Genomic DNA, 22669 nt, shown 5'->3' with positions numbered 1-22669 from the left:
TGTGTGTATGTGGTGTGTGTGTATGTGGTGTGTGCATGTTTGTGTGTATATGTGATGTATGAATGTTTGTGTGTGTGGTGTATGTGTATTATGTGGTGTCTGTGTATGTGGTATGTGCATGTTTGTGCATGTGTGTGTGGTGTATGCATGTTTGTATGTGTGGTGTCTGTGTATATGGTGTGTGCACGTCTGTGCATGTGTGTGTGTGTGTGTAGTGTGCACATGGGTGTGTGAATTTGTGGAAAGTGTGTGGGTACACGTGTGTGAATGCTGTAGCTTGCATGTGGACATCTGAAGACAACTCCGGGTGTCAGTCTCCTCCCATCTTTTTGAGACTGTGTCTCTTGCTGTTTGCTGCTGTGCACATGGGGCTACTGGCTAGCTGGCCCTAGCTTTTCCTGTCCTCACGTACCACCCAGTTCTAGGTTTGAACATGCACAGAGCCACCCTGACTTTACACGGGCTCCCTCCATTCCAGCTATACACTAGATAGCCGTTTGCTCCCGACTGACTCCTGGAGCTCTAGGGGAGCGCCCAAGCATGCTCCACATCCATGAGGATTCTCCTCCTGGCCTGCAGAAGGACATCTCACTGTGACTTCCCACCTCTTCCTGGTGGTCTCTTCTTATAAAGACAGGAATTTCCTTGAGAAGATCCCATCCCCATGACCTCATTGAGCCTAATTACCCAGGGGCTTCATCTCTAAATGTCATCCCTCTGAGGTTAGCTCATCGGTATCTAAAGCTTTGGTGGGGGATGTGAACAATTCAGTCCCTAATAAAGTTTTAAGCAAAGAAGTATGAAAAGATTTCCTTTAAAATGATACTGCTCTAGATGAAGCGTCCGGGAAGGCTTGAAGGGGTCAGGAATCTATTCACAGCCAGGGGCAATAACTCAGGTATGGAACCCCAGCTGTTTTGGAGGCTGAGGAGAGAGAGCCACAGAGTGTGTCACCCACTTTGGACAACTTAGTGAAATCATTTCTCAAAATTTTAAAAAAGGCAAGGACTGGTCTGTAGCTTGGTGGTGGAGAAGTAACGCACACTATAAGCCCTAGGTGTGTAGGACACCATAGATGCAGAAGGAGAGAGTGTGGGAGGGAGAGAGAGAAAAGGGAAAAGAGGAGACCAGATGAGAGGTGTGGGAAGGAAAGAAAGAGGGAGAGAGAGAGAAAGAAAGGAAGCGAAAGCAACACTTGGGGAGCAACTATTATTTCAAGAGTTAACGCAAAGGATGTCAGTCCCCTGGACAAAGGGACACTGACAGAGAAGGAACAAAGGAAAATGTTCTAAACATTCAGGAATTACACTTGACAGACTTTGACAATGCATTTCACATTGTGGCCGGAGAGGAAAGCCAGAACAAAGTGCCATGTTTTTGGCTTGTACGAATGAGTATGATGTCATTGTGATACAAATAATCAGCATGTTTGCATGTGGCCTCTTGTCCGACACAGAAATGACCGTGGAGACAGTCATCATCTAGTGAGCCCCTGCCCACCTGTCTTTGAGCAGATGTTTTAGGTACATTTTCTTAATTAATGTAGGACACAAACCTTGCCTTCTAAAACAGCAAGAGCAACTCAGGCAAACTAGCTATACAAGGCTACATTGTTAAGGGCTTAAAATAGCCTGGTACAATGAACAGTACAGAAGGCCTTTTGAACATCAGAGAAGCTAGTGTGGATGAGGACGGTCTAACAAAGGAATGACAGGTGAGCTGAGGTCCCCGCACTTGGTAAGAAAGGAATAAACATGAGGTAGAGAGGAGGAAGGCTCCTTTTGGAAGGCATGAGGGGTAAAGTTGACTGTAAAGGCAGGGGCTACATTTCTCAGGACCTTGAAAGTCTATAATTTGGATTTTATGGAGGGACAGGTTTGAGTGTAAAAGGAACATGACTTTACATGACTTCAGAAAAACCTGTCTGGCAACAAAGAAGACCAGAGCTGAGGAGCCCAGATCCCAGAGGCTCATACAGGGAATAGCTCAGAGCTCTGGCCTAGCTTGGAGGAAAATTCTACCAGACTTAATGTCTTTGGCTGAGAATGGGGGGTTGGTGGGGGCTAAAGCTTAAGGAATAAGATTAGGAGACTGTCAGAAGCAAGAGAAGATGGGGAAAAGGTTAGTTGTGTGTCTGAGATCACGCAGGTGTGTGTGTGACATCGGTTGATGCTGAAAGGTTCTCCAGCTGTTTCAATGGAGCTAATTTAAATTTTCAGGAAAAAAAAAAACCAGACTCAACCCAAGCCTGCAAGTGATGTTATTGACTGGATGTGAGACTAAGTATTAAAATAAAGAGGACTAAACCACGGTAGTCTATTGAAGAAAATCAGTCCACAAATCACAAGACATGCTGTGTTTCAAAGATGCAACGGCAAAAATTAAAAAAAATCATTGCATTCCACCTTGTTGCTCTATTCCAGATACAGTAAACAGTTGCTTATAAAAAATATAGTTAGACTCAATCCTTCAGATGAATAGGGTCTTTGTTCTTGCCCGGAGTTAGTCACAAGACCGTCATACTTAACTTTTTAAGACCTCAAATGTTGTGTTTTGTGGAAAGAAAATGTGTGCTTATTGTGTTTTCTAAATGCCATATGTTTTTGTTTTTGTTTTCGAAGCCTTCAGAAATGCTTTGTACTGGTGGGGGGTGGGTGGGGGGATAACCCTTTCTGTTCTCTTCTCTTGCTTTTTCTTGGGGGGAATCCCAGCATCTTCCCGGGGCGTGTTCGGTAGCCTAAGACCAGAGGATGGCTCTGAGTCCAGCTCCACCTTCCTGCAGTTATCGCTGCGTTAGTGACACCGTGGGCCGACGCATGAGTTTTTATTAAATGTCATCTAAGAAGGTTACAGCACACCTAATCCTCCGTGGGTGCCTAACCCAGCCAGCAGCCTCAAAGATGAACGTATAGACAGATATCCGTTTTATCATTCAGCATTCCCCAATTGAAGTCCCTGATGCTCTGGGCACTTAGCTGGAAGATGTATGGGTTCCAGTAAGTAACCACTGCAATGACAGCTGTTCTCCAGAAAAGCAGTGTGCTGGGGCTGCCAGCATGATCCGGTCCCGAGTGCGTACTCAGACATGGTTATAGTCATGGAAAATGCACGCATATGTTTCGTAAGGTATTACTTTCCATGACAGACATTGAATTCTTTCCTTTATATCTACATCTATATCCGTACGCTTTGTCAAATGGCATAAGAAGGACTTCAGTTTGGGGTACAACTGTATTTCTTGGCCATCTTAGGAGTTTTCGTGTTTCCCGGAGTGTTTACGATGCAACTCCCAGTTCCGGGCCGGCTGTCTCGAAGCGTGTTTGTCTGAGCTACCCCTCTGCGGGCTCTGCCAATTATGTACCACTTCGTCTCGGTGCTATGACTGCTTTCTTCGGAGAGGGAGATCCCTCTTCCATCAGTATGGACGCACTGTTTTCAGACCCTGCCAGCGCTGTGTTGCTGTGTCAGTCATCCTATGAGGACCAGTTTCAGACGAGGAGGACTGACGATCTGGCCAGGGATTGGCTGGCCGCTCCTGGGCGGGGCCTGTGGGAAGGAAGGGCTGCAGCTCACAGCAACAGAGTTTAGACTGTCTTTGCTTCATCATCTGAAGGTAAAATTTTCCAGCCACAGCCGGCGGCTCGCTGAGTACAATAAACAGGGACGGAGAACTCTTTGCATGGACCTCCCTTCCTCATGATGCGGTGGAGAAGTCGCGGCCACTCGGTCCTGCCAGATGCTCTTGGGGTTACTGTACATGGGGAGGACAAGCAGAGCTAAACAAGGTAGGAGGCCCCCCCCCCCCCCCCCTTTTAATGTTTAGAGTTTGCTGCAGTATGCTGCATTCCATGTGTGTGCTTAGGGAAGCCAGGGAGACCGGATTCCACTAATTCGAACGGAATACTCGCAGGAAACCCTGGAGTTTTACGTAACATTTGGATTTGAGAAGAAGAGATGGCAAAGCTGGAATCTACGCCGCCCCGTTCGGGGTGAGGCAGAAAACCGAGGGTTTTATTTATTTATTTAAAGAACAGACCCATTTATATATTATATTTTTAAATTATGTGAGAGATCCAGGCCCTTATTTTCTTAGAGAATGTTTTTACTGCTCTAGTGAGCTACAGAATAAAGTTTACATGGATCCTGTTCTTTGAAAACACTCTTAAAATTAAGAATTTTTAAAAAATCATGGTAAATAATAATCGGTTGAACGTTTGAAACAGAAATATGTCTGTTGCTTAGAAATTGGGGGCCACCCTGGTGCTACAGGGCAACGGCTTTAATTGAGTTTCACAAGCACATTTTAACCAGCAAGCCAGAGGTAGCTTCCTGGCTAGTCTTAGACACTGTAGTTCAATGTTTACTTTGCTTTTCCTGGCAGCCTCGTCTTTGTTTCCAGCTTAAAAGTGGGACCATTATATTCAAAAGTAGAGCTGGGTTAATAATGCTTACTGCAATTATCTGATCTGTATGCATTTTTAATGAGAACACACAGCCAGCAGAATAATTTAATGAGAGCAGGCTAGCTTTTAAAGCTGGGCTCTCACTACGCCCAGCCAGATCAACTTTCTTGCCGAGAAGCAGCGGCAGCCGGGAGAAAGGTTGAAGCAGATTTATTTTTAACACACTTGGCCCAGGAGAAGGGAAGAAGCTCGCTGTGTTAAAGAATTCTTTCTGCCCTTTTCCGTTTGAAATTCCTGCCAGGCATGAGGAAACCATGCTTTTTTGTTCGGCTGTGGAAGCATGTGTTTACAATAAATGTGTAACATTTTTAGAATAGTTAGCAAGCACCGAAGCAAGCGGAGGAGAAAAAAAAAAAAAACTCGCCTAACCACCACCCCCGGGAATGTTCCAACGTTCTTCTAAGTCTTACTTCCCCCTTAAAAGACAAAGATTAAGTAGGAGAATATCTAGGAGGGCATATTGTATATTTAGGCAACAATGAGGAACAAAAAAATTAAGCAGGAGACATTTTTACAATCTATGTAAGGGGAAGTTTGTTCCTATCCATTCTGAGGGACAGCAGTGTGCACTGGAAGAAGGGCCATGCCACGTAGATTCTTCTGGACCCACTGCTTTTACTTTCAAGGAGAAGTGCAGGACACTGGCCCAGAACTTCTGACGTCATCCCCCAACTATTTCTGCTGTGTGTTCTTTTATTCGGCTCGTGGAGAGGAATATTTCTCTATGTCCAGGCCAGGAACATTCGCAGTCCTGGTTGGCAGGACTTGAGTTATGTCTTCCCATTTAAACCCACAGCCCATCCATCCCCCTCCTGGGGCCAAAGAGGGTGGCTTCTCCGACCGCCTGTCTGCGCAGGGTTTCTACAGGCTTCTGGCTTGACTAGTGAAAAGCCATGGGGAGCCTTGGGGAGCTGAATTTCACTTTCTTTCTGGCTGAACTCTGAAATGGTGCAGCTCTGTAAGGCTACCTGTGTGGACTTTTGGGAAGGGGGGCGGCATTCCCAGCTCCCCTGGAGCCATCATCTAAGGCCCAGGTTACACCACCAAGTTCAAGGTTGCCTGGATGGTGGTTGACAGTGGCGTCCACGGGAAAAACACCATGTTCTAGGGCAGATGGCTCAAAGGAAATAAAGTATAATGGTGTGTGCCGTTAACCCGGAGTCACAGGTGGCACGCTGGTGACAGCCTTGGTTCCACAGAGCAGGGGAAAGGCTAGCGGTTTGTGAGGTGCCTTTAAAAGAAAGAATTTGGGTTAGAGGACACTGCAGTTCCCAGGAGTCCCCGCTACCAGCCGTCCTGTCCTCCCTTCCCTCCACCTACTGCAGCCTTGAGCAAAAGCCTACCTCAGTTTCTCTCTCTGTCCTCGAACGTGTAATGCTTATCACACTTTCTCTTATGCTAGAATCCTAGGGAAGTGGTCTTGTCCAAACGACAGTAACAAAAGTTGTTTGTCCAGTGGTGCTGGGAGCTGGGTGAAGTACAGGGGAAAGAGTCCGCTGTATGGAGACCTGGTTGGCAATGTCTTGTGGGGGTGTCGACATAGAAGGCCACAAATACAAAATCCTCCAGTCACTGTCAAGTTCATACACCTTTTCCAAAGATGTGTATGCTAAGCCAACAAATGAAATTTCCAAGCATGGTTGTTTGACTTTTCTCCATGGATCGGGTCTGATGCTTTAGAGGAGGCGGGGCCAGCCGGCCTCTTCCCACAGTCGGCATCAGAGTGCCTGCCGTCGTGCCCGAAGGGTTCGGTGCTATTTTTACTTTGACTTTTGTATGAAATTTGTGAAAGTGGAGAGAACTGGGTGGAAGGGAGAAAGAGATGCTTGTGAAAGACTGGTCATGCAGCTTCCCTGCCCAAGAGCCGGCCTTCGGTTTTGCTCGTTGTTTTAATTTGCTGTTGCCATGGTGAAAACAAATCAATATCACATGGCTCCCAGCCAGTCCCGCGCTCGGGGAGCGCCATAGAAATCCAAGAGCAGACACTCAGGATTTTAACCAGGAATCGGCAGGAGAGGGTTTAGATACTGAGCTTCAGCGGATTCCTCCTGTAGAAGGCATTGGGTCAGCCCAAGATGCGTGTTCTCTCCCTTTCTTCTTGCATTCTCTTACCAGCATGAAAAAAAAAATGTGGGAAGAGAGGTAGGCTGACGTGTTTACGTTTTCCAGGATAACAAGATGGTAGCGGGGCAGAAGTAGGTAGGGACAGTGCAGGGGTGAGGGGCTCTAGTCAGCCAAGAGGAGGCACAGGGACCGCAGTGGTTGTGGAAAACATAGTTGGATACCTCCAGCACCTCCTCAGAGAGCTATCCCTGAGAGGCCATTGGGTTCTTAATAACTACTACTGGCTTGTCAGACTGAGAGAGCTGGCAAAGAGGAAGTAGGTGGGGGTGGGGGGGAGTGAGGCGTGTGGAGAGAGGGCGACAGGCAGGATCCTCCCTCATGACAGATCTGCAGGTCAAAAGTCAATCAGGTGAGCACCGAAGAACCCCAAGGTCATGACCCCACAGAGAACAGGACAGTTTTTCCAACCACAGAGGCCCAGTCTGAAGCCCTAGGTCAGGAGAGCAGGGAGGAGGCTTCCGAGAGCAAATCGAGGGTCTGGAACCCAAGCTTCCTTTCTGGAAGAGCCCCTCAGACAGCCAGGTACATGGGCCCACTGCTGTGTGGAGCTGGGAACTTGGTATTCCTGCCTTTGGAAGGTTGAAGTAGAAGTTTTTATCTGGGCTCTGTCAATCAGTGACGGAACTGTTGTTGTTGCTGTTGTTGTTGCTTCTTTCAGCATTTCAGTCAGACCAGTTTTTGTTTTCCTTCTTAAAAATGTGTGTGAAGTGTCCCCTGCAGCCTTAGTCTCAGTGGGGAGTCAAAGGTGATTGCTTCAGGCCTGGGCCTCCAAGGGCTTTGTCATCGCTAGGCCCCGCCTCCTCCTGGCGCTGAGTAAAGACAGGTATGTTTGGTAAGGCCCCAGCGTTCTTGGCTGAGCCCAGGCCCCAGCCTGGTGGATAGTTTTCAGTGGTCCTTCTCTTACTCTCCCCCTCAATATGCCAGAACGTCTTGGACCCAACAATGTACTTTAGTGTTTTGAGAAAGAATGCATTGTCTAAGGCCTTGTGGGTCAGCTATTCCATCTGTCTGTCAACAAGCGTTTGTTAAACACTCTTCAGGCAGCTCTTGCATTTGGTTAGAACGCAGGTTACCTAGTGCCTGCATTAGTGTCTCAGTACAAACACACCCGCCATAAAACCCCACATTTCAAAGGCTTTGAAACACCATTGTTGGCTAATATTAAGTTAGCATTGTTAATCGTCAGATACTGATTTTACTCCAGACACGGTGTTTAGAGGCAGAGCAACAGAGATTTTTAAGAAGGTCATTAAGTTTTAAATAGCATCTGTAACTCCTTCATCCCTGCTGTATTTCTGACCGTCATTGTTGTATGGTTAACCTAAAGAGAGATGGGCCATGGTGTTAGGGTGCTTGGGACATCCAGAATAGATGGCTGTTGAGAGCTCTCGGAGTCTCGGCAACCAGGGCTGCAGCCTGAAGTGGCAAGGGACCACGGGCACTTGGCTGATAAAGCCTTAAATGCCAGCCAGAACAAAAGGAAATCTTAGACCCTCTCCCACTTCTGAGCTGCTGCCTGCCTCCGACAGCCCATGATGCAATTATGAGGAAACTTGATTCTGCCCCTGGGGGATTATACTTCCCCACATTCTTTCGTAAATGCAGGGGTTTTGTTTTGCTTTAGTTGATTTCCCCCTCTTTAAGTTGTTTTAATGGTGGTGGTTTGGGGGATTTTGCCCCTGAACATCCTTTCTTTGGACAAAGACAAACTGTATGAGGATGTAGTTAGCATAGAGCTGAGAGAGAACGTTCAAAATTCAGCCCCTCTTTTTAAAGTTATTTCCCCCTTAAATCAGCCCAGTGTCTCCAATGATGAAAGAGCTGGGCCCAGGTTAGGGGCATCCATGGCAAGCTGGCTGTTGAAGAGCTGTTGGGTGGAAGTCACCTTATTGGAAAGAGGAGACACTGGGAGATGCCCTGTGACATCGTGAGCTCCTTTCCTGAGCTATCTGCCATGCACAACGCTAGAAAAGAAAACCCTGACGAACAAGATAAGAGCAAGGCACAGCTCCGAAGAATAGCAGATGTGGGGCTCCTTGCACTTGACAAGGGCTCTGGCTGGCGTTATCTCCATTAATAGCCCAAATGGGGAGGGGGGGTTAAAGTAGGAGCCTAGGTTAAGGCTGTCTGGGTGGAACTCCAAGAGATGAGTTATTACTAGATTTAAACACTTAACGTTTGTCAGGAGTTGGTAGAGTGCTTGCCTGGCATCCTTGAAGCCTGGGGTCAATTCTCACCTAGTACCACAGAAAACCAGGCAGAGTGGAGCGTATCTGTAATCCTAGCACTCAGGAGCTATAGGCAGGAGGATCAGACGTTCAGAGACGTGCATTGTTACATAGGGAGTTCCAGGCCAGCCTGTGCGTGTGTGTGCACACGTGTTTGTGTGTGTGCGCGCATGCGTGGTGTGTGTGCGTGTGTGTGTGTGCACGTGTTTGTGTGTGTGTGCGCGCATGCGTGGTGTGTGTGTGTGTGTGTGTGTGTGTGTGTACACTTTTATACTCTCTCCCACTCCCTGAGCTGATTGACTCGGGTTTTGTAAGCACAAGAAGAACTCTTAGGGGGAGAGGCAGGCGGAGGGAGCAGAGAAAAATGTAGAGCTCAATAAAAATCAATAAAAAAAAAAGAACTCTTAAATGTCCCAGGTACCAGATGTGAGGACATAGATTCATGTCCCCACCTAGCACTTTCTTAAAGCAGTATTAGACCTAAGGCCCCGGAGAGGTAGCTGTCTCACATGGATTGCTCCAGCAAGCTTTAAGATACAGCCAAGGCTGACCCATACCCCACCCAGTCCCACGGCAGTGAGATGCTTCTGGAATGCACAATTCATGAATGGTTGTAAATGTCCTGCAGGTCAGGGACTAACCAAAGTCCACCATGACAGCAACCTGCCAGGCTTCTGTACCTCTGAGATCGTCTCACCCCGTCTCTTAAAGTGGTAGAAAGATGGGGGCAGGGATGGCTATTTTGGGGGACATTCTGTACAAGCAAGATGCTTTACACATATCTTCTGCAATGGGAGCTTCAGAAGATTGCCAGGGCCCCACCTGATCACCAGCGCTTCCAGTTTGCTGACAGAAGGAAGGAACTCTAAAGACTGGGTGACAGCCACACCATGGCAACGCCTGGCCTGCCTACGACTTAAATTAAAGCCTCGGAGACTCCCAAGTCCTATAGGTAACCAGAACTGTAGGCTTTCAACTGAATAAGTAACAGACAGATGAAAGTAAATAACCTAGAGCTGAGTCTTGAGGTCGAACGAGGGATTGTTTTAGGAATTTCAGATGTACCTGGTCTCCACTCTGGTAAATTCTGAGTGTAGTAGTTATGGCAACGTCTTATGGGTATATGCTGTTTCAGATTTCATGTTTATTATTTCCTCTAGTGACTACAGCTCCCACTTCCTGTTTAACAAGTGAAATGAAAACTGGATTTGGGTGAGGTTAAATAATATACTACAAGTTTTAGTAGCCCCAAAGTAGAAAAGTTAGTCCTTACACCAATGGAAACTTATGCCTAAGAATGAGCCAAATGAATCACAGTGTGCTCTAACCTGAAGCTTTCATATGATGTATGTTACACAGTCGAGCAGAGCCCAACCCTAACAATTTGGAGAGGATAGTAATGTTTTTAATTAAGAGATTGAATTATCTTTTTAAAAAATCTATAAATTTCTGGCATCCTAAGTGGAACCTTCAATTAATCAAACTAAAAGTCCTGGGGAAGTGCATATGATATCGGTGATTTAGCGCTTACAGTTTGAACGCTCTGAGAATTTGGGAAAGAGCTGTGCTTGGGTCGGAAGGTAGACAGGGCTTCATGGAGGAAGGATCCCTTCCTTGGCTCTACATGCCGGCATTTTTGTCTACATCAGCCTTTCTAATGTGGAAAGTCTATACCCCAGACCAAGGATAAGATTATTAATAAGGGGCAAGTGCAACTTATGTATTATTTAGTGTATTACTTTAAACTGTCAGTTTTCATGTGTATTTGGTGATGTATAGATCATATTGGCATTGTTATTGAGGAACTACTATTATGACGGTTGTTTCTGACCTAAAGACATATTTTATTATAGGAGTGTCTCATCAAAAAAGCAGGGGGAGTGCAGGCAGGGGTCAAAAACTCAGGGAAGAGGAACAGTAGTGAGGGTCAGAGACCATGAGGAGATTGACTTTGCAGAATAAGGAGTCTGTGTTTTGGGGTAGTGAGCAATCAGGCTGCATGGGGTACTTGGAATCAACTGGGTAGAGCTGAAAAGCCACACAGCAGAGTTTAATTTTTTTAGCCTACGATATGCATATAATACTTCCTAAAGATTCTATTGGGATTTGAAAATAGGGCTAGAGTTTAGACCATTGTCATGAGTGATGCCCCTGGACAAAAATTTTTACAATATTCCAGGCATAATGTAGGAAGGAGGTGGAGGAGAGGAACCAAAATACATCATAACATTAAAATAAGAGAAGCTGGCCAGAGCTCAGAAGAGCCAGAGATACATTACAGTTTCTGCCCTAAAGAGATACTGATCGTGCCATACTGAAAGGTGGACGGAGAGAGATAGAGGTCAGCCAGTGGAGTTGGGGGGAGAGAGATGGTGAGCAGCAAGCTCTCCATGTGGTACTTGTAGCCAACAATGGGACCTATGGGATATATCTGTGGAGTTGTCGCATAGATAAAGATAAAGAGGGGAGGGGATGGAGCACTGCCCAGGCCCCAGGCTACCAATTTCTAAGGCTGAGACAGCGGTCTTGAAACTATAGTTGATGTCATGGATACTTCACTCCCACGTGGAAAGAAGGGACATAAAGAGAAGCAGGCAGTGGACCAATGGTGAGCCTTGAAAAAGTAGTAGGTGGCCCAGAAGAAACTAGGAGCTAACAAAGAATCGGGAAACTAAATACAAAAAAAAAAAAATAATAATAAGTAAGCAAAACCCTTGATGACCATATCCTTATCTCCATGAATCCACGGGACTCATTTGTTTACTTTTCTTGTTGCTGGGCAAAATACAGAATGGAAGCACCTGTCGGAAGGAAAGTTTATTTTGGCTCACGGTTTGAGGGTCTGGTCCATCAGGACAGGGAAGCCAGGGCAGCAGGGCCTGAGGGAGCTGGCTGTGTTGTAGCCACAGTCAGGAATGGAAAAGAAAATCGGAGGATTCCCCCCAAGTCCTTGGAATGGTGCCGTCCACTTTTAGGGTGGGTCTTCTCCTCTCACTTCACCCAGTCTCAAAACTCCTTCACAGACATGCCCAGAGGTTTGTTGCCATGGTAATTCCAGATTCCAACCAGTTGACAATTAAAATTAATGATCGCAGCCTCCTACATGTATTTTACCCTCTTTAGCAAGAGTCTCTGGCAGTGATCCTCTTGGAGGCAGACGTTTGTTCTCAGTCATGTTTAAAGCCACAAAACAGTGCGTGCATATGAGACCATGTTTCTTTCATAGCTGCATCTTTCATATGTGTAGATTTTCAGAGGTAGAACATGTAAAAACAAAATTATCAAGACTTTTCCATCTGCCTTTTAAAATATGTATTTTTAGGATATCACTATTTAGGATGGTGATTCCAAAGTGTGGTGTCACTAGACACTGGGTGTCTTGTTTTTCCTGGGTCTGGCAGATCTCTCTTGAACCCAGCTGTAAGGACTGCTTAGGAATAAATTCTCAGGATGAGAAAGTGTTTGGCGTGGTTGGTACCCTTTTGCCAGATACCTCCAAGGACTGAACAGAACAGCTTTCCTGTGCCCGAAGGTCACCTGGGGATCTTATTAAGAACACAGATTCCGATTCAGTAGGTCTGGTGGGTGGGGGTGGGGTGGGGCTCATCCTCTGCCTTTCTAACAAGCTCCCAGAGGATGGAGATCATGGTACCACTCATCCTACTCACCGTAGCATCTGCAGCACTATGGCAGCTTGCGGAAATATACGTGCCAGTGGTTGATGGGTCTGGGATAGCTCGCCTGAAGAGCCCATGTAGGGTAGAGGCCAGCACCCCTTAGCCCAGGCAGCTTCTGCAAGAGCTTGGATTGGAGATTCTTGGAGATTGGATCACTCCCCAGCTAGGGCTGAAAAGATGAAGGCAGGGATGACAGCACAGCAAGCATCTGTGACTACGTAAGATGTGGACATCTTCCATGCCTAAGATGTCTGTGGTCACTGTGGACACAGACTCACAACTTGTACAAGATATTGATCACCACCTCTCGGCAAGGCCTCTGAGTGTATGTATCTGCTTCAGAGATCTTAATTTCTTCTTCCCTAAGAAACACATGGTTTAGAAATCAGCCATGAATAACCCCTACTTTTTTTCTAGGTTGTAGGTAAATTTAAAAGCCAAAGTGTGTCCACCTCATCAGACCTTGAACACCCAGTAAATGAGTTTGGGGAACTGTCAGTCTCCAAGTCCCTTGAGATGTAGCAATCTTTCCCTCCCCATCCTCTCCAAAGGGTGTGGCGAGTAAATAGGACCCGCTGTATGCCTTCAGTGTGGTGAGTTATACCGCCGCATTTACTTATGCTTCAGGTCATAAATGAAGACATCCTTAGAGCACACGGGGAAAAGTCCAGGCCTGAGTAGAGATCTTATATCTTGTTATGTTCATACCTCGTGTTCCTGTCAATCCACCCTCCTCTGGGGTACATCCCCATTCTCAGTCTCCAGCAAGGCTCCCCCTTTCCTGGAGGCAGGAACGAAGCTACACCGATTTAGGGAAAGTCTTTCCTGCTGGATGGCCTGTTTGGTCCACACACAGATGGGTGGGGGTGGGGCGTGCGTTTTAATTGACCAATAACCTTTTAAGAATGAAACAGAGCAAATGTTTATCGAGCTTATCGAGTGCCTACTATATAGCCAGCTTAGGTTGAGAGCTGCATCATTCCATTAAAATGTTTTATGAAGGGAGGCACGGGGAGAGAGTTATCTGCCAAAGTCACAAGCTAATCAGGGGCAGAACAAAGGTGAGACACACCTTGGCTGCCTTCAGCGCCTCAGGCAAGAATGCCTCCTTGGGGGATTGCAAAATGGGGGCTTGCTTAGGAAAAGGGCCACAGCACACCTACTCCCCGTGGAGCTAAACAGAGCAGACAAAAACCATCGCTGGGATATTCTGCAGACAGGAAGTCATTTTTCAGCCAGGGGACATTTTTCACAAAGAAACTTGGTGTAGTACCAGGTCGGGGCCAGGGAATTATCTTCATTATTAGTTGAGAATTAGCTGGCCTTTTGTTACTTTTCTGTGGTGTGTGTGTGTGTGTGTGTGTGTGTGTGTGTGAGAGAGAGAGAGAGAGAGAGAGAGAGAGAGAGAGAAAACGCTATTCAAATCTGAGGAGTTTTGTGCTGTTTTGACATTGCTAATTGGGAGAATTCCTAGAAACATGTTTTGTGTTCATGGGATAGAACCCAGGGTCTCTCCCACCTTAGGCAAACCCTTTGGGCTCCATCCTGTTCTTTCTCTTTTAGTTTCGAGGCAATGTCTTGCTAAAATGTCCAATCTGGTCTCCAGTTTGCAATCTTTCTGCCCCAGCCTTCCCAGCAGCTAGGATCATCTTCTGCCTTTGCCACCTGGCAAGGAACACTTTTCATCTTCAGTTTCCCTCCTTGTGCGGTGTGTTTCCTGCCGGAAGTTCCTTCCTCCTCTAAGGATGTTCACTGCTCCTGCGTAGCTGCTCTGGGATGTGGGATGCCTGTGGTCTGCTCTGCCTGTTGCTATGCTAAGTTATGGCTCCTTTTTCCTGCTTAGTCTCCTGCTCAAGTCTGCTCCTAGCATCCCTACCAAGTGGTGTCCATAGGTTTAGTATTCTTAGGTATCTCTTCAGATCTGATGCTTGGTTGGGAGACATGAGTTCCTGTTTAGGAAACCCATCAGGATCTCTGGAGTACCAGCTTCCTGGCAGCCACCACAAAGACCATCCCCTCAGGAAACAAAACAAGCCCTATCTCTCAAGTCTCCCTGTTTCTTTTCTTTAAAGTTCCCTGGTGCAGCTAAGCTGTAATTAAGAGGCAGGATCAAAGGGACCTGCTGCCTCTGGGGCTGCTGGGGCCATAGGACAGCTTTGGTCTTTTTTAACTCTTTACTTCCCACGGTTTGTGCTGCAGCTGCTGCCAGCCTGCTCTGGGCACTCAGGCACCAGAATGGGAGATGGCTTTGGTAGGCATGGTAGAATGGGGCTGCACTTTCCCTATGATTGGGTGAAAACCAGAAGGAAGCCTCCAGTGGGTAAGTGAGGATCTGGTGCAGGTCACATCCAGACTCTCCCAGAGCTCTAGCAAACAGTTTCTAAGGACTGCAACCAGTGTAGATCAGCCGACCAACCAGTGTAGAGGAGCACAACCCAGTTTCTAATGACTCCAGCCAGAGTAGACCAGCGCAACCCCAGATGCACATAAACCACAATGTTTGCTTAGAAAATTCTTCCCTGTGCTGAAATGGAAGTCTGGCTCCCATCACCGTCAATGCTCACCCTGTCTCAGTGCTTGGTATTCTTCATAAGCAGGCCACAGGTCTCCACAGAGGGCCAGTCCTTTGCATACTAGAGGCTGTAAGCTTCGGCTAGGGTTGTTACGGCACCGCCCTTATTCAGGATATAATACTTTCATTTATGCAGCCCGGGACACACAGCGCGCTATTCTGGCAGTTTTAGCCCACGGTTGATCCCTGTGGAATATTGAACCAGCAGAGAGGGAAAGGGTTTTGAGTACCGTTTCTCCTCAGCTCTACTCAGGTCTAAACACAATGAGAAAAGCAGATGGACGGTCCACAGTACTTTAAATTACCGTCGTCTACCGCAATAATAGACTGCTGTTGCCTCTGGAAACATCTGCTAGCATGCTGGACATTGGTCTACAAAATGGTAGTTGGAACCAGCAGGCAAAGACGTAGATGGTACACACGCAGCGAGAAAGATACCGCGTCACGTGGTGGGAAGAACCCACCAAGCTGCTTTTCAAAGATGGCGTGCAGATTTTAGGTCGCCTCACTTCGCAGCTTCCGCTTCTCCCTCCGCTCCACCCTCACGGCCATCGTGTCTGCAGTAGTGCCCAGTCCTGAGCCGTGGCCCTCTTCCTTAGACACCCAAAGACCCACTGTCCCATCGGTAGGCGCCAAGGTCACCAAAGGAACTAATTAATCTCAGCTCCAGTCAGCAGCGGGCAGTGCCCACCTTCCCTCCCTCCCTCCCTGAAGCAGGAGGAAGAAGGACGTGAAGGGTTTCTGGTTCTGTCCTTCAGCTACCTTGGGCCTGCTCAGAGGACCCAGGGTGAAGGAGGGAGGAAAGAGCCCAGCTGGCTCCCTGGCTCCAGACCAGGTGTTAATGTTGAGAAAACCAGGGCATGCTGCAGACCTCTCCGGCCTGCTTTGAGGCAGACTTCTGCTACGAAGCCCTCAGGTTGATATTTAACCTAAAGATCACTAAGCTGCTCTTCTGCCACACACTGGCCCTTTTTTTTCCCTCTCCCTGCCTTTCCCACTCTGCTGCTCTTGCTCCCTCTCCCTCCCAAACTGCCAACTGCAACCCTGCCTACACTGCCATACTGAAATTTTACCTTTTCAATGAAAACTTCTAATTTTCTCACTGACCACTAAATAGCACCGATCCCCCACCTTAGGCTAGAACGTGTGTTATATAACCCAGACCAGATTTAATAATTGATGAGGAGAAGTAATTGAGGGTCTGGTGTTGTAGAAGTACTGGCCTGGGAGAGCTCTGTGTGCAGAGTTGGAAAATGTCACCATTCAGGACGCGGTAGATGCCTGGCTGTTTCGCTCCTCTCCAGGAGGTATCCAGATTGACAGTGTGGCCTGCACACTTGGTCAGGACATCAGAGTGGAGCTATTCTGAGAGCCACAGTGCATCACAGCCCGTGAACCACTTTAGTTCTTCCTTCCCTGGTTGCCAGAGTTGTGGAGGTGAGGACCACCAGTGAGCTTCCTATTACAGTCTTGCAGAACTCAGAAAACCTTGGACTTAGGTTTGTGACATCCTACCTTCCTCACTGGTTCAAAGCAGAAGGAGATAAAAAAAAAATATGTTCAATACAATAGCAGGCTCCTCGGGAACATGCTGCGGTTGGCTAATTCCTGTTCACCTATGCACACACACACACACACACACACACACACACACACACACATGTCATGAGGGTGTAACCTGTGCTGGAGGAGCCGGGAAGGCTTTGGCTGAGTCCTTTCCCTCCCTCACGTTCTCCTTCTTCCCCTCACATTCTCAGGACTGAAAATTAGAAGCACTTTTCTCCTACACACAAAATTACTCCCTCACACACATCCCCCCTCCTGCTTTGAAATGGCAATTGCTGCCAGAACAGGCTCCTGGAAGAACTCTCTCCTCTGCAGTGACTCCAGCTTTACCGAAAATGTAGCCAGCCAGCGGGACCAAAGGAATATGTCACCCTTGGGGAATAAATAGGACCAGGAAGACCCTGAGGTGCTTGCTGGGACCCTGTCCATATCTGATTTCTTAATCTGGGTGCGTGTTACGTAGATAATGTTTGCTTTGTGAAAATTGAGTGGGTTGGACACTTAGAATTTGAGGCCACTTCTGTCTCTAATAAAAAGATTAAAGATGGTAGCTGGCTTCTGTGTGCTGGCAGTGATAACACACTGCACTGAGAGGGCTCCTGCAGAGGCCCATGGCCGCTTCCACTCCCACCCTGGCCTCTTCTGCTGCCCCAGCCATGTCTCTTCTTGTTATCTGGGTCTTTCAGGCTCTGACAATATCAGTGATCTCATGACAGAGCAGAGCTGCAAAAGTCCATGTCACTCGGCAAGACATACGACCCCAGACCCTGAGGACATTCATATTTCAAGTTGAAAAAGAAATACATCTTTAGTAATGATAAGGACAACAGTAATTATAGTTATTATCATTGCCCCTTTCATTTTCTTTGAAAATATCTCCCTTCCTCCGTTTTTGTTTCAAACACATGAAAGTTTAGCTTCCAGGATGTTTTTTTCTACCTGGATTCTAAGATTAGGAGAAAGAAGAAAGAGTAGAGTACCTCAGATCATCATCTCTTACCCTTTACAGTGTGGCTCTCAGTTCCTGTTGCTTCATTTAGTGGAGAGAGATCTAAAAGTAAAAAGCTAGGACTGGCAAGGTGGCTTAGTAGAGTCAGTAGGAGTTCCGATTCCTTCGAGGAGTCTCAGAATGCATGTGAAACACAGCTCTGCACGATGACGTGTTTGTAATCCCAGCGCTGGAGAAGCAGAGACATCCCTGTCTTCTAGACACTGTAGCCTACTTGGTGAGTTCCAGGTCAGTGAGAGACCCTGTATTCATAAAACAATGTGCAGTGCCTGAGTTTGGCCTCCAGTCCTCACACTTGCACGTGTGCGTGCACATCTACACACTTGTGTGATGCTTCACACATGGCAAGTATATACACATAAACATATATGCACACACACACACACCACACACACAACAAATAAAGTGGTTTAGGGCAGCAGACTCTCTAGTTCGCAGACCCTCAACACAGACTCAAGTCCTGGCTCCTGTAGGAAGCATGGCAGTGACCAAGTCACTTGCAGCGTTATTTAGTTCCTTTGCTGAAATCAGGATGATCAGGTCAAGGAAATGGTTTAGTGGGTGAAATACTTACTGTTCAACCAGCTTGAGTTCAATTCCAGGATGAACTTAAAGCAGGTGCAGCAACACAGGTCTGTGACCCCTGTCCTCCTATGGCAAGATGGGAGGTGGGGACAAGAGAGCCAGTCAGGCATGCATGGCCATGAATGACAAAGAGACCATCTCAATCATGGTGGAAGTCGATGGTGGACACCAACTGTCCTCTTCCCTTTATGTGCAAACTTTGGCATGCCTGCTACTTTATGGACACACACACACACACACACAGGAAACATTCTTTTGAAGTCCGAATGATCGTGCTTATCTCTCTAGAATTGTATAAATATGTAAGAAGACAGTACTGGAAGTTCCTTGCCCACAGTGAGGGTCCCTTGATTTGTGGCTGGGGTTAATGACATTGTCAATTTAACCTTGACCTACAGTCTACCTCTTGGAGTTCCTGTTGACCATGAAAAGCTTTACAGAAACAATATATTGTGAGAAAGGGGTAAGAAGAAAGTATTTCTTAAATCTTCCCTTTTCCCTCAAGGTATTTACACTCCTGTGTGCAAAGGAAGACAAGTAGACAAGTCACTGTGGGTAAGGGTCACATGTGCCACGGGCACCCTGTGAGTAGACTGTGGCCATCCGGACACAGCACGAAACACTTCCTGGGGGAGACAGCATCTCCAATGGCCTTGGAGAGGTCAGGTGGCATAGAACGCACTTTGGGAGCACCGAGGCATGACTCTCTGGACCACAGGTTGCAGGCCAGGGAACATTGGGCACGGACTAGATTGTAAGCGTCTCTGGATGCCACAGCATGAGGTGCAGACTTCATTAAGAGGGCAGAAGCCACCATGTGTTTATGAACGGATGTGAGATAGAATCAGTCATGACTTATGGCTGAATTTAGACTCAAATGGCAGGTGCTTGGGTGAGTCCTCGAGGCTCCAGGAGCTGCAATAGTGTCAGAGAGCATAAAGCAGGAAGTGATGGGTTGTTACAGAGCAATGCAGTAAGAGCTTGGCTAGGGGTTATGGAGGTCGGAGAGAACCTAGAGATACCAAGAGAGACACTGAAAATACCAGGTGACATGGAGACAGGAGCATGCAGGAAGCCAGGGTCCTAGCTGTTCTGGGAATTGTGGGGTGAAGGGTGTAGTGAGTTTGGTATTTATCCACAGAAGGCAGATATTTGAGATTAAAGCAGGACTTTGCTGAGGGCACAAGTAACCTAGAAAAGAGTTTGTGGCACAGCCGTGGAGGATACCTGTTGAAGGAGCGCCCTGGGCACTCTGCATACGTGCACACCCAAGGTGGATGGCGTTTCAAAGAGGGCACTTTGGCACAGTGTGTGGACAGCATGATCTCTGTATGTGCCGTTGGGTCTGTGTAGCAGATTATGTTATTCACTTTGTCCTGTGTTAAGGTTTTACATAGCCAAGTAGGAGTGAGAAACAATGCTGGATCCGGAAGTTTAAGAAAGATAGGAACTGGGCATGTCACTCTGGCATGTGGGCGTTAGGAAGATATGCCTGACCTTCGGGAAACCTTTAGGGAGGATATTGAGTGGGACCGTGAGCTCCAAGGAACCGCAAGTGAGGAATGTAAGACTCTTGTGAAGTGTGTGATGTCATGGCTATCAAAAGAGATGCAGTGGGCAGTTGGCTTAGTTAGGGTTTTATTGCTGTGAAGAAACACCATGACCACAGTAGCTATTATAAAGAAAACATTCATCGTGGTGGATCACTGACAGCCTCAGAAGTTCAGTCCATCATTATCATGATGGGGAGCATGGCTGTGCGCATGCAGACTTGGTGCTGACTATATCTTAGCTTTCAGGGAATGGGAAATCACTTTACAGTTGAAGGAAGCTGGAGCAAAAGAGACATCCAAGCCCGCCCCTACAGTGACACACTTCCTCCAACAAGGCCACACCTCCTAATAGTGCCACTCCCTTTGGGGGCCATTTGTTTTCAAACCACCATAGCAGGCCAGGAGAAACAGGGTTAAGATTGGTTGGTGGGGCTTGTAGGAAGGTGTGCTGGGCTGTTAGGTACACCTTTGAGCCAGAGGCGCCTTCTGGGGATGGATTGCCTGAAGCCACAGTTATAGGAATGGGTTTGAATCTTTCATGGTTGGGATAGGTGAAAAGAATCAGATAAATCTTGTGGCAGGTGGTAAACTGAGGTCTAAATGCTTCCCCAGGAAGCTTCCAGGGCTTTGTCGGAAATGAATCACGCTCATTAGAATGAGTGTATTGGGGAGAGGCCAGCAGACCGCACTGGCTCCCATTACTAATTAAAGATGAGCTCTGTATCACTTACAGGCTTAGCTACAAGGCAACAACACTGCAACTGTCAAAAGTGCAATGCAGCTGGACAGTTGTCTTTCCTTTGTTATGCTTGTTCCCTGGGCTTTAGCAAAGGATGACTCTAGAGCCTAGCTCTGTTCCTTTACTTACCGCAATCTATCATGGTAGACTATCATTCATGTTGACTACGCTATCTTTTGTAGGAATCCTCATGTATTGTGTTGTGTGCATAAGCCGGTGTCTGGTCATTAGTATGTACTCAATAAATGTTCTCTGAATACGTGGAATGAATGAAGTGTTTTATTACTGAGACAGGCATTTCTTTAGATGAGGATTAGCTGTGAGTCAGACTTACACGGATCATGCTTCACCACTCCCCAAAACAGAGGCAGGACTTTCCATTGCAATGTAAACTGAATACATTTCACCCTGGGAGTGCACACAATTCTGTGCAGCAGAGCTTTGGAACACTGAAGACGGGCCAGCTGAGCCCCTGCATCTTCAACCAGGGATCTTTATTATTTTCTCTATTTATTCAAACATTGCAGAAGAACCTTGGCAGGTGGAGGAAATGGTCAGAGAGAGACAAGGACTAAAATGCTGAACTAGGCGTTGTCTAGAATGACCTTAGTTTTTACAAAGCAAGTTCTAGTTGCTTAATTGCCACAGAAGTGACACTTCTGGTTTGTTCCTCTGCGGAAGATGAACAGCGCATCTCACAAAAGGAATTGTCCTGTTTCTTCACCCTTGAGAGCCTGGCCAGTTAAAAACCAAGTAAAAGACAGGCCAAGTCTCATCCACGTCAAAGCCAGGATGAGACCTGAAACAGTGTGGCAGGACCAGGCATCTGTGCTCCACAACTCTACCCAGCTGGGACTCCAGGAAAAGGAAAACCTGCTTTCTTGCCATCCCCATTCAAAAACTCATCACACTGCTCCAAAAACTGGTTTTGTTGAATGCCCAAACTCTTTGGAAGCTTGGTTTGTTTTTTTTAAATCAGATTTATTGGCCTATTCCCCAAGATTCTGACTTGGGATGTCTGGGGTGGGGCCCAGGAATCTACATTTATTAGAAGAATCCAGTGATTTAAATGGAAATTATTCACTGACCTCCAGGCACGGCCTTATGGGCCATTCAAACCCTGGCCTCACTGTAGAGCAGATGCACAATTTCAGGCAGAGCTATTTGAACTTACGCTTTCTCATCCTTCAGATGCTGTATGTTGTCTGCTTCTGAGGAACAGGATTAAATGGAATCATCTATATAAAGGGGGTACACAGATTAAACAATCAATTAAATGCGTAATAGTTTATATGTATTTTCTGGGGTGAGTGTATGACTGCAGCCCTCTAAGTGATTCTAGAAAGATCAGCAACTTCAACCTAGGGTTTCTGCAAATTCATCAGTTCTTGTTAGCCCTCACAAGGACCACATTGTTCTTTCAGCAGAATGCAGAAGGCCTTATTGCTGCAGAAGAATTTTATCTAGGCTTTGGGGAATGTTTACATTTGGTAGAGATGCTGAGCCCCTGGTATATGTCATCTCAGACTAAAGGGGTCATCCTGTTTCTAATAGAGTTGAAACACGGTTGCTTTTGAAGACAGCGGCTTACATTTGGGAAGTCTCTCCTATCTGCCTGTGTGAAAATGGAGCACATGAACCAGCTGCCTAATAGGCGGTGCCTTGAGCTGCTTTGGCACAGATGAAATTAATTGTCTCCACTCAGCCTGTTTTCAGGTTGTTCAAGCAGGTGGTAACTGGACCATGTTAGGACCCAACTCCTGAGTTCTTTGGAAATGAATGAGTGAGTGAGTGATGGGTTGCCTCTGGAGCTAAGAGAGCCTCCTGTGACAGCTGCCGTCCATTCTGGCCCTCTGGTTGGTCCCCGAGGAAGGGCAATGGCTTCGTTGCCTGGAGAAAGAATAAGCAAGGATGCTTCCTTCCTGGATGTGGTGACCCAGATGCCTGTGTCACAGCCTCTCTCCCAGCCCCCGCCGAGAACCCGTCAACAGCAGAGACTTTCACAAGTCAAGTGTTTGCTGGAGTTCTGGGTCATACGGTTTGGGTCACGCACAAACAAAGGAATGGAGCATGGTCTGGAATCCATGGAGAGACGGGAGCAGAACAGTGAAAAAGAAACTCAGAAATAGAGAAGGGGGTAAAAATGGAAACAT

General features: G+C 47.0%; 1 protein-coding gene across 5 annotated transcripts in view; it reads left to right on the top strand.

Moving 5' to 3' along the window:
* Positions 1–3568: 3568 nt before the first annotated feature.
* The window catches only part of Mbnl2 (muscleblind like splicing regulator 2), a 153505-nt gene continuing 134404 nt past the window's right edge, over positions 3569–22669 (top strand). For 2 of the 5 annotated variants that reach the window (XM_038309828.1, XM_038309829.1), the window contains exon 1: positions 3570–3785. The gene's annotated coding sequence lies outside the window, so the exon portion shown is untranslated. Of the gene's footprint in view, positions 3786–22669 lie in introns of all 5 variants that reach the window. The other 3 variants (XM_038309833.1, XM_038309834.1, XM_038309832.1) reach the window with 2 other exon arrangements.

This window comes from Arvicola amphibius, chromosome 13 (genome assembly GCF_903992535.2).
Source record: "Arvicola amphibius chromosome 13, mArvAmp1.2, whole genome shotgun sequence".
In the NCBI taxonomy this organism is placed as follows: Eukaryota; Metazoa; Chordata; class Mammalia; order Rodentia; family Cricetidae; genus Arvicola; species Arvicola amphibius.
This window is presented reverse-complemented; position numbering and strand designations above follow the sequence as displayed.